This window comes from Malurus melanocephalus, unplaced genomic scaffold (assembly GCF_030028575.1).
Source record: "Malurus melanocephalus ecotype Western Australia unplaced genomic scaffold, MMel_1.1 scaffold_221, whole genome shotgun sequence".
NCBI classification, from domain to species: domain Eukaryota; kingdom Metazoa; phylum Chordata; class Aves; order Passeriformes; family Maluridae; genus Malurus; species Malurus melanocephalus.
Window position 1 is genome coordinate 277,179 of NW_026623453.1, and position 13,608 is coordinate 290,786.

Sequence of the window (13,608 nt, forward strand, 5' to 3'; positions counted from 1 at the left end):
TTCACACCTATGTCTGATCAGGATCAAGAAACTAGGTGTTGCTTCACCTAAATCCCCTGAGGGCTGTGATCAGGGATTATATGTTACCTGGTGACTATTTCATGTAAAATGCATAAACAGTCCTGGGAGCAGAGTCCAGAATCTCAAGCTCCCTTATGACTGCTGRAACCAGTAGGTAGGACAGCCATGCTCACCTCCCTCGCCATCGCAATGATTCAACAGCACGTTGCTGTAGAGCAGCAGCTCCTCAGCAGAGCGCTTGCCTGAATGTTCACCCCCAGCCTTGTGGCTTGGGTGCTCTACTGGAGGTGGCAGCTGAGAGCCAACAGGCTCAAGAGAACAGTGACCCCATTTGCCACTAGTAATCCACCCTTCAGATTAGACATCTGTGCTTCTGCCTTCCAGAGGCATGATCACTGCGCCAGTAGCATTTAAGACTTAAAATTTCCCTATTAATCTCTCTGGTGGCCACCCTGAAAGTTTTGGTCCACATGTGGAAGTGCCAGGCTTGCCTCAGGCATGCTGYAGTGATTGCTGGCTCTAAAGACAGGAGCTGGGCACTTGAAATAAGAAACACAGAGCTAAATACTGAGACATCAAAGTATTCAATGATATAACATAAAAAACTTGCAATTGTATCTGCAAATGGATACATCATATCCTCAGCCTAGGCAGTCCGGTCCTGGTGCATGGCAYGAGGAGAGTCATGAATTAACATGGGCTAAGTGAGAAAGCCATTGGGAAAATCTGTACTGTGCTATTGCTACAGGGAAACAAAGTCCCCCCCTACACAAATAGCACATCAGCTTCCTCCCTGATAATGCTCTCTTCCTAAYAACTAGTGGCACATTTGTGTCATTCTGGACCATTTGTGGGGGAGAGCAAACATCTTTGTTTCTTCTRAAAATTGGGGGAAATTGCATTTATATCTTTAAATAGCAGAATTGTTTCTGCATCTGTTTGCATTGCTCACAGAATTATTTTACCATAAAAATGCACAAATTCTTGCATTTCTCTGAGGAAGCATCTCACTGAACATGCTTCCATCCAGACCAAATTCATGACAAGTGTGTAGCTTGGTCTGGTTGATTTCCATTTTTACCACAAAAATTATATTTGTGATGATAGAAAYTGATAATTCTGCCCTGGACCAAATATACAAAAATGCTTTGAAAAACGCTGTATCTTGCTTATAAATGCAAAGCAGAGGTTGTTTCTAAGTTTCACTTATTCATTAACTCTTCCATTGTGAATTTCCCTATTGGCTGCAGTGCTCAGGAAGATCCTTTGGAAACCACTCAGCACACCCAGTACATGGACTGAAAATACCAGGAGAGAGCCACAGGCAAAGTTGTTTCTCATAAACGCTCTCAGGCTTCCATCTGAGATGACATGATAAAGAGCAAAGCTATTCACATTGCTTTCATGCCATGATCTGGGGGCAAAACCTCTTTCTGATGCCTCAGAAGAACAAAAAAAAAAAGAAAGAGAAAGCTGGGAATATGCATCTGAATTGTGCACTTCAGCCAAAGAGAGCTACACCATGACTTTATGACTAATGTCACAACTCATTTTTGTACTTCCATTGCCTTCACCATCTCAGGCAGTATTAGGAACTCCCCAGCTAAAAGCAAGAGCAGGTACTGACTGAGCTCTACATCACTATAGCTCTTGCTGTAAGAAACTTGCTCCTCTAGCACAAAGCAGAAGCAGAACACAGACACTGGTGGGTTCAACCCCAAGACCATCAGTAGCTACACAGGGCTATGGATACTGCAAGAGTAGAAAAGGAAAACAGCTTTCTCTGATGCTGATGACTGTCAGGGTGCATGAAGCTCCAGCATACAAGCTGAGGAAGCATGTCACTGGGCTGTTCCCCAGGAGTGAAGCTCACTTGGTCCAGCTATGGCAGTGCAGAGCTCTGATTGACAGCACTGTTTGCAGGGTCACTCTGTGCAAATCAATAACAGCTTCAGAGGAAAATGAACAGATGGTCATGGGGAAAACTCCCAGTGTTTCTTCTCCCTCTCTCCCTCTCCTCTGTGATAATCAGCTACTTATGATTGTCTGAAACCACCTGCATTTTTTCCCAGGAATCCTGGTGACCAGGTAGAACAAAGTGTATGTCTCTACAGTGGTGTTGGCAGCACTGGGCTCCCTTTTCTTTAAAAGCCTCACATTTGTGTGCAAGAGACTGTACAGTCCAGAAGTTCGCKGCCATTATGCCGCTCAGGGGGGATGTGGTAGTGATGACCAATACTCAGTCTTAGGTTCCGGGAATACATAACATTTTCTAGCTAGTCTCACTGCTTCAGGGAACATGTCCTGGTACCCCAGCTTTTCCACTGCTCTGAGGGGAAGAAGCAAATCATGACCTGGTTTTCAGAGGAAAACTGCCATGAATCAGTGTTGTTATAAACTTGCAACTTGCTAGGCAACTTAGAAACAAGAGATGTWACCCAAAAGAAAGAGCAACACAAGGAAATTGCACATAGTCCAGGGACAGGAGCAGAAAGCTCCACCACCCTGGGTGTATACTGCTGCAGAAAATGTCTATCTCATGAGTGAGTTTTCATGTAGCATCACCATTCTGCAAAGTTTGCCATCGAGTAACACTGCTCTCCCTGCCATGACAAGTGATGTACAGCATGGCCACAGGCTTCTCCAGAGCAGCATGGAGGCACAGGATCTGGACTTTATGTTGCTATCCTTCTAGCCTTGCTTAAGCTACAAGATATTTGCCAAGACTCGAGCTCAGCYAGATGTAATAAAAGTGAGCATCAATTTCTCTTTATTCCCTGTTTGCTGACACCAAGTTTTCTGGGATGAACATCCTGCACACATAGGTCAGTTCAGGGATCTGTRAGCTGTACTGTTTGCCAGCCACCCACCAGAAGCCCATCATGCAGGTAGAGACACACAGGGCAGCAGCAACCATGTCTGCTTCCCCCGGACACTGTGTTTTCTTCTCTCCTTCCCATCCTAGTGTCAGTAACACAGAACATAGCAAGGCAAAAAAGAGGGGGTCTGGGGCACCCAAAATAACCCTTTCCCAGCAGCTAAGAGCCACTGGTGCTGCTCCTGATGTGTATGAGCGCTCACTTGCATGAATCCTCTTTCCCTCCCCCTACAAAGACCCTTCAACATCTCCCACATATGTTCTTCCCACTATTTCCTTTCTTTCCACACTGTTTCCTTACATCAGAATCTGCCACCCAGTCTTGCTGTCTTCTGCTTGGTGCAGAGGGGTAGCTTGGTACGAAGCAATTCCTACCCTCTCCTGCTCGTGTGGCCAAAAGCTGGATGGAGGCAGGCTCTGGTCCCTCCATGACCAGGGAGCTCAAGAAGCTCTGTTACAGGTCTGGCCCTGGAAGGACACTCTGACCTCACAGCCAAACATGCCCAGCTCTGCAGGGACCACCTTTCCTCACCAATCTCTCTCCCTCCCTCAGGGTTAACAGGGACTGCAGGGGTTGTTGATTTGTTAAAGGATCATTGCCTTTCCAAATTGCATTTCAGGAAGCTAGGAATTGTAACCCAAGGTCTGCATGAATTCTGTTTCCAAAGGTGATCTCGTGTGTGTGCATGCCTGAGTATGTGTCATCTTCCCTTGAGAAATAACCATGCCCAGGGCAGACCACCACCCTCAGGCAGYGGCACCATGGGGACTGTAGCTGCTYCAGTCCTGTCTCCATCACATTCCCTATTTTGAGGACCAGATGTGTGCCTCAGGCCAGGCCAGTTGAAGGAGACAGGAGCCTGAAGCATTACAGTTGAGAAGCTGTGCTTAGCTGGAGGGTGCCACAAGTATTACTTTTATGATAAGTGGCTTTAATGGCAAAACCTTTTCTAGAGAATCCTACCTGCAGCCAGTAGATGAACCACAAAGGGCAGACTGCATCCCCTTTCCAGAATACGGTTTGGCGTGTAATAACAAGTGTTTCTTGGAAAATGACTGTTTGGACTTTTGTTGTTTTTTTTTTTTTTTTTTTTTTTTTTTTTTTTTTTTTTTTTTTTTTTTTTTTTTTTTTTTTTTTTTCAAAAGACAATGACAGGACAGGGATCACAATGCATATGCTCAGCCACTTGGAAGAAGGATGTGCTGTAGCACCCATGTTTGAATTTTAACTGTTGACTGTGAGCCAGCTACAGAGATGACGTAGGTGGTTTTTTAAATTACATTAGTAACTTAGTGGGCGTCTGTAAGCAGGACAGCTGCACCACAGCTCTTGACTGGCACAATTCCCCACTGAAAATGCACAGGTCTGAGCTTAAAGGAGAATTCCCCAGGTGATAAATAATGCTCTATCTGATATTTCAACATTGATTGCCTACAGTGTCCTGAGACAAACACTGGAAGATAYACGGAAAAGATTTTGTTGTTATTGTTGCTCTTGTCCCCTGGCTACAAATCCCCTGGATAGATTTGRAGATGTTAAAATAGTCTATGAGAATATGGATTATTTTTAAAATGGTATTTTAGTTCAGAACTGGATTGGAAATAATGGTGATGGAAGAAAAGCTAAGCCAGGTTGATTTGTTACAGTAAAGCTGTGCTGTACTTTAGATTACTTATTAACAAACAGCAAATGGGYCTCTGCCTTGACCTTTTTTCATTTGAGCAAATATTCTCTTCCTGCCCCTTGTAAACAGAAGTTACTGGTAACTGAGTCACGTACCCCCTCACATCCCTGGAGTCAGTTTTTTTCATCTGTGGCAAGGATTTTAGTCAAATGGGATTTTGCCAGGCTTGCTAAGCAGTATTATTAGTTTTAATAATACAAYAGTAATAATACTACTTGGGATCACCATAAACCTGAAAACACCTAAGTACCTCACAAATATTAATTAAAAAAATTCCATAGGAGGTCTGAGAAGTCAGGAGAAATTGTCAGCTTTACTTCAGAGCTGAAGTGCTGAAAACAGAGCCACAGCAAGCAGAAGCGGCAGTTTACTTGATGAATTTCAATTAATGGCTGTTCCCTTGATGTCATGAAACGCCAGGTGCACAGTGCCTCTGGCAACACTGCCAGGTTAAAAACAGCAGCCCACAGCACGAATTGGAGCAGCAGAAGTCAGTAGTAGGTTTGGGAACTGAAATCAAAAGAATAGGTTCTTCCACTGAGAGCTGGGCTTTCAGCAGCTGCCCTGCCTTGAATGGGACTGTTGGATGTGCCCCAGGTATCTCATATCTTGGGATCTATGGCCAATGGTTCCTTGGGCTCTTTGGAATATCTAACTTCTGCAGATCTTCACTGAAGCTGAAAATCAAGAACACACCGACAAATCTGCAAACATCCCAACAAGCTATGGATATCCACTCTTTTGTCAGCTTTTATTTAAACATTTTTGAATGAAGGAAGCAAACTCTGACAACAAGGAACTCCTCTGCAAAGCTGATGACTACTTTTCCTACCTAATTATTTCCCTGACTTGTCCCTAGTGGAATTAAACCTCGAGCAGTGGCTAAAACTTGACAATGGCACCAAGGAGTTTGCAGAATTAAGTTAATTTATCCTGCAGACATCACCCAAATCCATTTTGTAAAGTAAAACATCAGGCACTCAGTAAACAAAGTGAAAGCTTCATCTAGATTCTTAACCAGTGATGTCTAACAGTTTTTGCAGCATGGGTTAATTACATGTACTAATTGCACACCCCTCTAAGGTACATTATGCCACAGCATTTGGATGATTGGATGTACAATTTGGAGGAGTGACTTTTTTGTTTTGTTGATTTGTTTAAAAAAATTACCATTTGTAGGCATAGAAATTACACAAAGTCAATCTGAACACTGACAAAGTCAATCTTAGCTTGAAGTCAGAAGGACAAAGTCCTAAGAACAACAGCCTCACAACTGAGAGATCCAGGTGCCGTTTCTTACTCTGATAGAGACGCTCAGGTGATCTTGAATATGTCACATAACCAGTCTGTCCCCACAGGGGTGAAATTAGGGTAATAGGAGTTAAGTCATCTCAAAACCTTAAACATGTCAAAACACTAAGAAAAAGAAAGTTTGTCTACATTGAGTCTTCACTCACCAGTGTCTTTTAAGACAAAAAGCACTGTGACCAGACTGATTCCATTTTCTTGTCTGTGATGCAATCACTGGTCTCTGGCAGGTGGGCAATTTCTCACACTGTGACTGTGCTCACTCCCTATGCTCCACGCCTTGTGAAGACATTCTCTGAGAATCTTCTCTCTTCTCTGGAAAGGTAGATGCTCTAACTTCACCATCATATTAATCCAATTTGCTCCATTTAATTCCCCCAAGTTCTTTAGAAAGCTCTCCACCTTCGCATATAATTTGAAGCATCTCATTTGTTGACAATAAATCCTGATGTCTCACATRTTCCTTTACATCTCCTGTGATACCCACTGCAATTGCTCCTTACAAAACAGGCACTGGTCCTATGACTGAAATTTGGTGAGGTCTTGTTTTTGCAGGCATGCTAGAGTTCATTTTCCTCCATTTCTCTGTGTTTCAGCTGTCCCAGCCCCAGCAGCTCCTCTGCACAAACACACTGGTGCCCACAGAAGTTTTGCCACGAGAACTGATGCCTAGTTACTAGAGTCAGAAGTGATGCCTAATAGTAACTTAAATGGGAATCCCATAGCTGCCACCYGACATAGTGCTTTGAAGGTCTGGGCTCTGTATTTCATCCCAGATAGACAGTCTATAAAAGAATGGTAAACAATTAAGGCACAGGCTCTGGCTTGGCCAGCTTTCACCGCTGACATGTTATTCTACAGCAGAAGCAGCCCCTGGGCTGACATTCAGGCAGGAATGGAAGTGATTCTGCATCTTTCTGGGAGTTCTCCTAGCCAGCAAAYCCTAGAATACACAACCCAAGTGAAGGTGGGGGTCCTCTGCACACCCTGCTGGTCTTGCACTCTCCTGACATAACACTTGGCAAACATCAAAGAGGGGCAGGAAGAATCACACCCCACCCCCCCAAGCTCAGCAGGAGTTTTGGGGGTTTCTGCAAGGTAAAGCAAACTCTGTCCAGGTACACACTTTTGGCCTGCAGTCATTCACAGAACCATGGTGCTTTCTGAAGCCCTTTTGTGACTGTAATAGAAAAAAACTAAAATAAGCAAAGGCAGGATGAAGGAAAGAATGCTGGAGTCTGCTGACARCCTGAGAGGACACCTTTGCATGAGAGAATTTCCTGTTCACAGCCTGGGGACAGCYATGTATTACCTGCACTTACTTAAGGCAGACACTCTGGATTAATGCAAACTCCCCTTTCTCTGACCTCTGTCTTACCCAGCTGTGAGGTCTGTGCTCTACAGACATGCTCTACATCATGGTGGCCTTTACTGCTGGCCCTATTTTCCTCTCACAGCAGGGAAAGATGGGCAATCCTACAAGCAGGGAACATGCTGTGGGACTAAAGTAAGGAAATGGGTTGCTGAGGTCCAATACTCACAGGCACATGAGTCCAAGGCAGGTATCAAATAGCAGGACCATGTTCTGCATCATTCTTCCTCACCTCCATCAGCAGCTGAGAGCAGCTGCCTGCTGGAGCAGGCCTGCTCCACATCATTCAAGTATAGAGGAGCTGTTCTGCACCTGAAGCAGAGCAATGGTGCAATAGATCATGTCCTTGCCTAACCCTTCCTTCCTTCCCTTTATCTCAAACACTGGGCTTGTTTGTAGCTGTCTCCTTTACTGAAGAGCACACCCGGGTGTGATGTCAGGTGAACAGGGAACAGYGTCTCACCATCACCCTGTTCCCTGGCTCTCACACAATTGCAGCAGACGGTGTGGGATGACTATCCCTAAGCCTAGCTCAGTGCCCAGAACCTTAGCCCTCTCCTTCTCTGTGGAGGTTCTCCTCAGCTGTGCAAAAGAAACAGAAAGGATCTTGAAAGCTCTGTGGCCCAGTGCTGTTTTTGTGTCTCTTTACACACATTACTCTCTGCATGGGCAGAAATCTGTGAAATTGCAGATTCATTAATATCTTTGCCATCTTGGCTGCTTCAAATGAGAGTTCACTCTGAGCCAAGAATGATTTACTTCTCCTGGCTGTTCTTCACAAACTGATGCTGTCTCCAGTCCCTCAGGGTCTGAGGGATTTGTGTAAAAATAAATTTTATTGAATTTCTTGTGCAGCTGTTAACTTTGAGCAGTGAAACATTCAAGTCTCTGACAGAGAAGGGAAGGATATCAAGAGTTAGTGCTGCAAGAAGACTACTCACCAACTTCCTCAAACCTATCAGTATCAGCATATTTGCCAAGTTGTAGCTTGRAGACTGCTGAATAATGGATGAGAACCTCTGACACTCAAGGGCCCCAAACTGGGTCTATGTGTGGATTGGAGATAGGTTTACAAGCTGCCAAATACTGCACCTGTCCATCCCATACAGSCTCCAGCTTTCTGTTGCATCATCAGAAAACCTTCATTTCCTTCTTTCTCATCTCAGCTGTCATCAGCCCCTGTTTTTGCAGATGATTTCAGCTTTAGTCCTATGTCTTTCTCTCCTTTCTTTTCTCACTGTGCTCTAAGAATCTGTTGCTGCTGATCTACTTTCCCATGAACGAATGATCACAGTCCCACAAGGCAGGGCAAAGCTGTGGTCAGTAAGATCTCCTGCCAGGGCATGTTACATGACACTATTGTGGCCAAGAAACTGTCCCCTTCCCCCCAGCTATGTCTTCCTACTTGTGAAACCATCCCCTCAGAACCAGAAGAACTTGCTCCAGGGTAAGATGCCTGAATTGGGCTATCAGGATTTGGCCCTGAAACTTTGTTATTAGAACTGACACCAGAATCCAAAGAGGTGCTGCTCAGCTGCGTCTCCCATTAACATCATCAGCATGGAAGGTGGTTTGCATACTTCAGTATTAGCCCCAATGTTATCACAGGACAAATCACAACCATCATAATAAAATTTTGCAATAACCTCAGTTTAAATAATAGTAAGGAGAAAAAAAGACTTGCCAGGCCAGATGGCATGGTTTCTCATGTAATGATTGTCAAATTACTGTCTCCACAAAAGAACGTCACAGAGTATATTTAATAAACCTTGGAAATGTTTATCGAAGTGGCAGTAAAGATCCWAACTGATCTGCCTGGATCTGCCCACACGAAGGAGCCAAATACAGAGTTGCATTTAAGGAGTTACCACCAATGAAGGACTCGAATAAATCTARACTTTACCTGTAATCAGGCACTAAAGTCCAGAGCCACAGAGGTTCCTACTCTCAGGTACCTGTATTCTGTGGTCTCGCCTTGGCTCACATTCAAGTTTTCTGCTTCCACACCTACCCAAAACAGCATCTCCAAGAAGACGCATTTTACACAATCCTCCCTGGGCATCCAGAGATGAGGCACCTCTTCTCTGAGTGCCCTAAGGGATGAAGTCTTGTAARTCAGCTCTGAGAGCAGCATATGCAGACTGAGGCTCCTCAAACCATGGAGCTCTAATCACTTCACTCTCAAACAGAAGCTGCCCACCAACAGGGGACAGGAAGAGCAACCATCCTGGTACTGGAAGGCATGGTTTCACTCTGAAGACCCAGAACAGCTGATCAGCTGGTAGTTACAGTCTCATGGGAAGTGARAGACAAACACTTTCATATTGAGGAAGACATTGAACCCAGGTCTCCCACTTCCTCAGTGAATCCTTCAAAAACAAAAGACAGTGACTTAGACATCAACCAAGAAGGAAGGAACACTACTCTTCTATCTCGAAGAGCACTGTCCTTGGGGAAACACATACCAKCAGAGTCCTTACAGAACTCAAGCACTAAGTCCCGAGTGAGGTTTCTGTGCTCTGATGGAATGGCAGGGTTGGGAGAGTAGAAGATTTCAGAAACACCTGAATTTTCAGTCTGCCCTCGGATATCAAACACTATCTCAGGAAGGGAGATGTCTCAAATGTCTAGGTTAGGTCCAGATGTAGCCCTTACTTGAACAGGGAGAAGAAGAGAAGAAAAGGGATATGCCATTGCATAGCRTTGCTACTCCATTTCTTAGGAGCATAAACTCATCTGAACTACGATCCCTTCAGCCCATCCCAGCCTGCTGACCCCTCCCTGTCCATGGGCTAGGAAGCCTTGGCACAACAGCGCTGCTGAGGGCCAGAGGTCTGCCTCTCGAGGCTAGAGACAGGGGCACCTCCTCACCATGTGGAAGGCTCCTTGGATACTGAGCTTTCCACACCATGACTTGCAGTCAGTCAGCACCGCTCATACAACTTGGGGGACTGGGGTGCCCAAGGGGCTCTATTTTCACCAGGGGCTTGTCCATCATCTATGCTCTTGGGATGAAAGCATGTGGTTCACTGAAGCTTTATAGGTTTTTGGCTARTGAATGGACATGTGCTATGGGAATTTGTTTTGATTCTTGTATGTTTTTGTCTTTTCATGGGATGGTACACTTTGRAAATTGCTTTCCTCTCCCCTTACAGAAAATAGGAGAAAAAATGACTTGACACTTTCACACTGCTGCGAAACAATCTTTACACTGTGCTACATAAGTTCTGCCACTGGGTGAAAGCACAGTGTACTTTCATGGCCTTATCTGTTATCTTGCAATAATAATAACGACAGGAAGAAAACAATTTTTCCATATAAAACAAAGCAATAAAAGCTGCAAGTGCTTGTCCGTAACCTCATGAAAAAAAGACAACACAAYACAATTTTTGCAAGCTGTTTCTCTTGGCAGATGGTATTTCCATTCCACTGTTTCCATCAGTGTAAAGACTGAAGTGACTGACACCACTCCTAACTTTAAACTCAGCTATAGCTGCTGAAGCCACTGCAAAGTTCTGCTTTCATGTTGCTGCTAGCACAGGGAGTTTCAGAATAATTTTGGATTGGCTTGGATACAAGTCTAGCAGGGTGCTACAAATAGAAATAGCAGAAGAAGGTAGTTGAGTAAAAATATGCAGTGTTAGATCATGGGTGGAGAAGTAGCACAGACAGGAAGTCAGTGAAAGAGACGGGCACACTGCAGCTCTCTGCCACTTCCTAGATTTTAAATGCACTCCATTTCCAAATTCCTGAAAAAATAACCACTTGCATTAACCTTGCCTCCTGCCTGCATGTCAACACTGGTATTCATTCTGGATAAAAAAAGCAGCCATGATAGGAAAGAGAACATCTGCTTTAAAAGATGCCCTTTCAAAGCCACCCCATGAATTGCATCATAGTTCACACAGTCACTGCACTATAAAAGTTTCATCTCATGAACAGGGACACTGGGGCAGAATTCTGCACCTGAACCTTTCTTACCTTTGGGGATATCTGTTTGCAGTCTGGACTCAATGCATTCCTCTGATGGCCCACATCTTACAATCTGCATGCCTGCAGCCAGGCTTGGGTGATGCACCTAACAGCCTGRCTTGTTGTTCAAGGTAGAGACCACAGCCAATTCCTACTGCCTCATGTGGGATTTGTCAGTCACATTAAGGAATCTGGATTTAGGAACCTAACTTACGGCACTTGGAGTGGAAAACTTTGGCCAATAAGACTGTACAATCCTATTACCATGACAGCTCAGGAATGTGAGAACTCAGCAGTCTGTAATAAGGTGCCTCTTTAAATGTAGATTAAACTGAAAACAGCCCTTATGGCCTAGAGCACTTGGGACAAGTGTCTGCCAGCTGAAATGCCTTGAAGGTAACTGTTGCTTGTGAATTGGTGCTGGCTTAAGGTGTCTACAATTGCTCCAAGACACAGACAGATTTTTTTTTCAGACATACTGTATTTTTTTTAATAGTACCATATGAAACTTGGCAGCTCCARCCCCAGGTAGATCCATGCAAACATCCTACTTGCTCTGGTTCCCATGGCACATTCACTGAGTTTTACTTAGAATTTCAGCCTCRAAAACCTCCAAAGTCAGCCTAGAAAGAAAAATTATGCCAAGCCTGGGCTCCAGCTGTGGAGTAGGACATTCCTCTTTGAACATGACAAGTTGCCCTACTGTGACACAGGAAAAATATGATCAGCATCCATTGCAAGATGTTTGGAGGATGTATTTCCTCATCTGTTTGCAGCCTGGGGGTGAAACAAAGGGTGAGTTTTTTTTCCTGGGTGGTGTCTTCCTGCTAGCCAGGGACAAAGGTCACTTGTCCTTTTGGTTCTCTTAGATCTATCCAGCAATGATCTCAGAGATTTGTTGACATGCCAGTGGGCACTTCTGACAGTGGATGGGGTGCCAGTGGTTCTGCATTTTCTTCTCCAACAACTCCCAGAGGACAGTGATGCTTTTATGCTTAATATATGCTGTCATTTTGTATTATATCTTTTTTTTTGGAAGTAACTTCATAAAGGACCAAAGCAAAACACAATCCCAAACCCCAAAATCCAAACACCATAGAAAACTGAGGAGTGCTGCAGACATCACACATGAGTTACTGCTCCTTCAACTGACACAGAGCCAAAAGAAGCCATAGCCCYGTCTGCTTTACAACATTATCTGCCACTGACTGGTGGTTACTGGTGACCAGCATGACTTCCCTGGATTTCTTCTCTTTTTCTTCTCCAGTCCCATGATGTGGTGAGACAATTGATAGAGGCTTTTGCTGCTATATCAGCATTTTTGGCATGAAAAAACATTGTGACAATATAGCAAACCTTTGGATTCCACAGCTATGTTTGAAGACATAAATGATCAAGCAAAAACCCAGTACCTAACTGTCCTCCTCCTCAATCCATCCTTCCATTCCTGATTCATGCCATAGTCACAGAGCTGACAGCAAGAATTACAGTCTTGCATAAAGAACTGATGGCTAGTCTCTGGTGGATAAATAAAACCAGATAAATGATAGATGGGGATATACCTCCTCCTAGGTTTTTCAAAGGCATGCTACTCCCTACAGTCTACACACAATCTATACATTTTTAGATGCAGAAGACACCYTTTTTCACACCTAACTTAATAATTTTACACTAGGCTTCATAATACTAAAATACCTCTATGGCACAAAGCCACATATGCAATACGTGGGTGGAAAAGCTGTCAGCATAATGGGAAAGTATTCTGCTGAAACTCAAAACTTTGAAGAAACAGCTGAGTCACTCTTTCACAGTTAAGGTAGTCTGGGCTAGTTACTCTCTTTTATGCCCCTGGATGGTGTCTGGCACATTCCCCCATCCTCTGACTCCCAGTGACTCCTRTACACCTCTGAACAAGAGCTGCCTTGGAAGCATTGGGCTTTCCTCACRCTTTCCATCCAGACACAGGGACTGAATGAACACTGATTCTCCTGGGGACTCCTTGAGCACATGTGGCAATCAGGTAGATCTGCACTGGCTGACTCATAGACATCAGCTCTACCTTGCTATGCAAGGTGATATTCACCAACATCACCAACTTATGATGTGATCACAGCTCTCAAGGCAAACCATGTTTTCCTGGCCTGAGAAAAAAATCCTTTTTTAATTAAAAATCATGAACATAGGTAAAATTTCAAAACCTACTCAAGTGCACTAAGGTAAAAAAACAAGAAAAAAATGTTGAAAAAACATTTTTTATTTCTTCTTTTCTCTTTTCTCTTTCTTTTCTTTTCTTTTCTTTTCTTTTCTTTTCTTTTCTTTTCTTTTCTTTTCTTTTCTTTTCTTTTCTTTTCTTTTCTTTTCTTTTCTTTTCT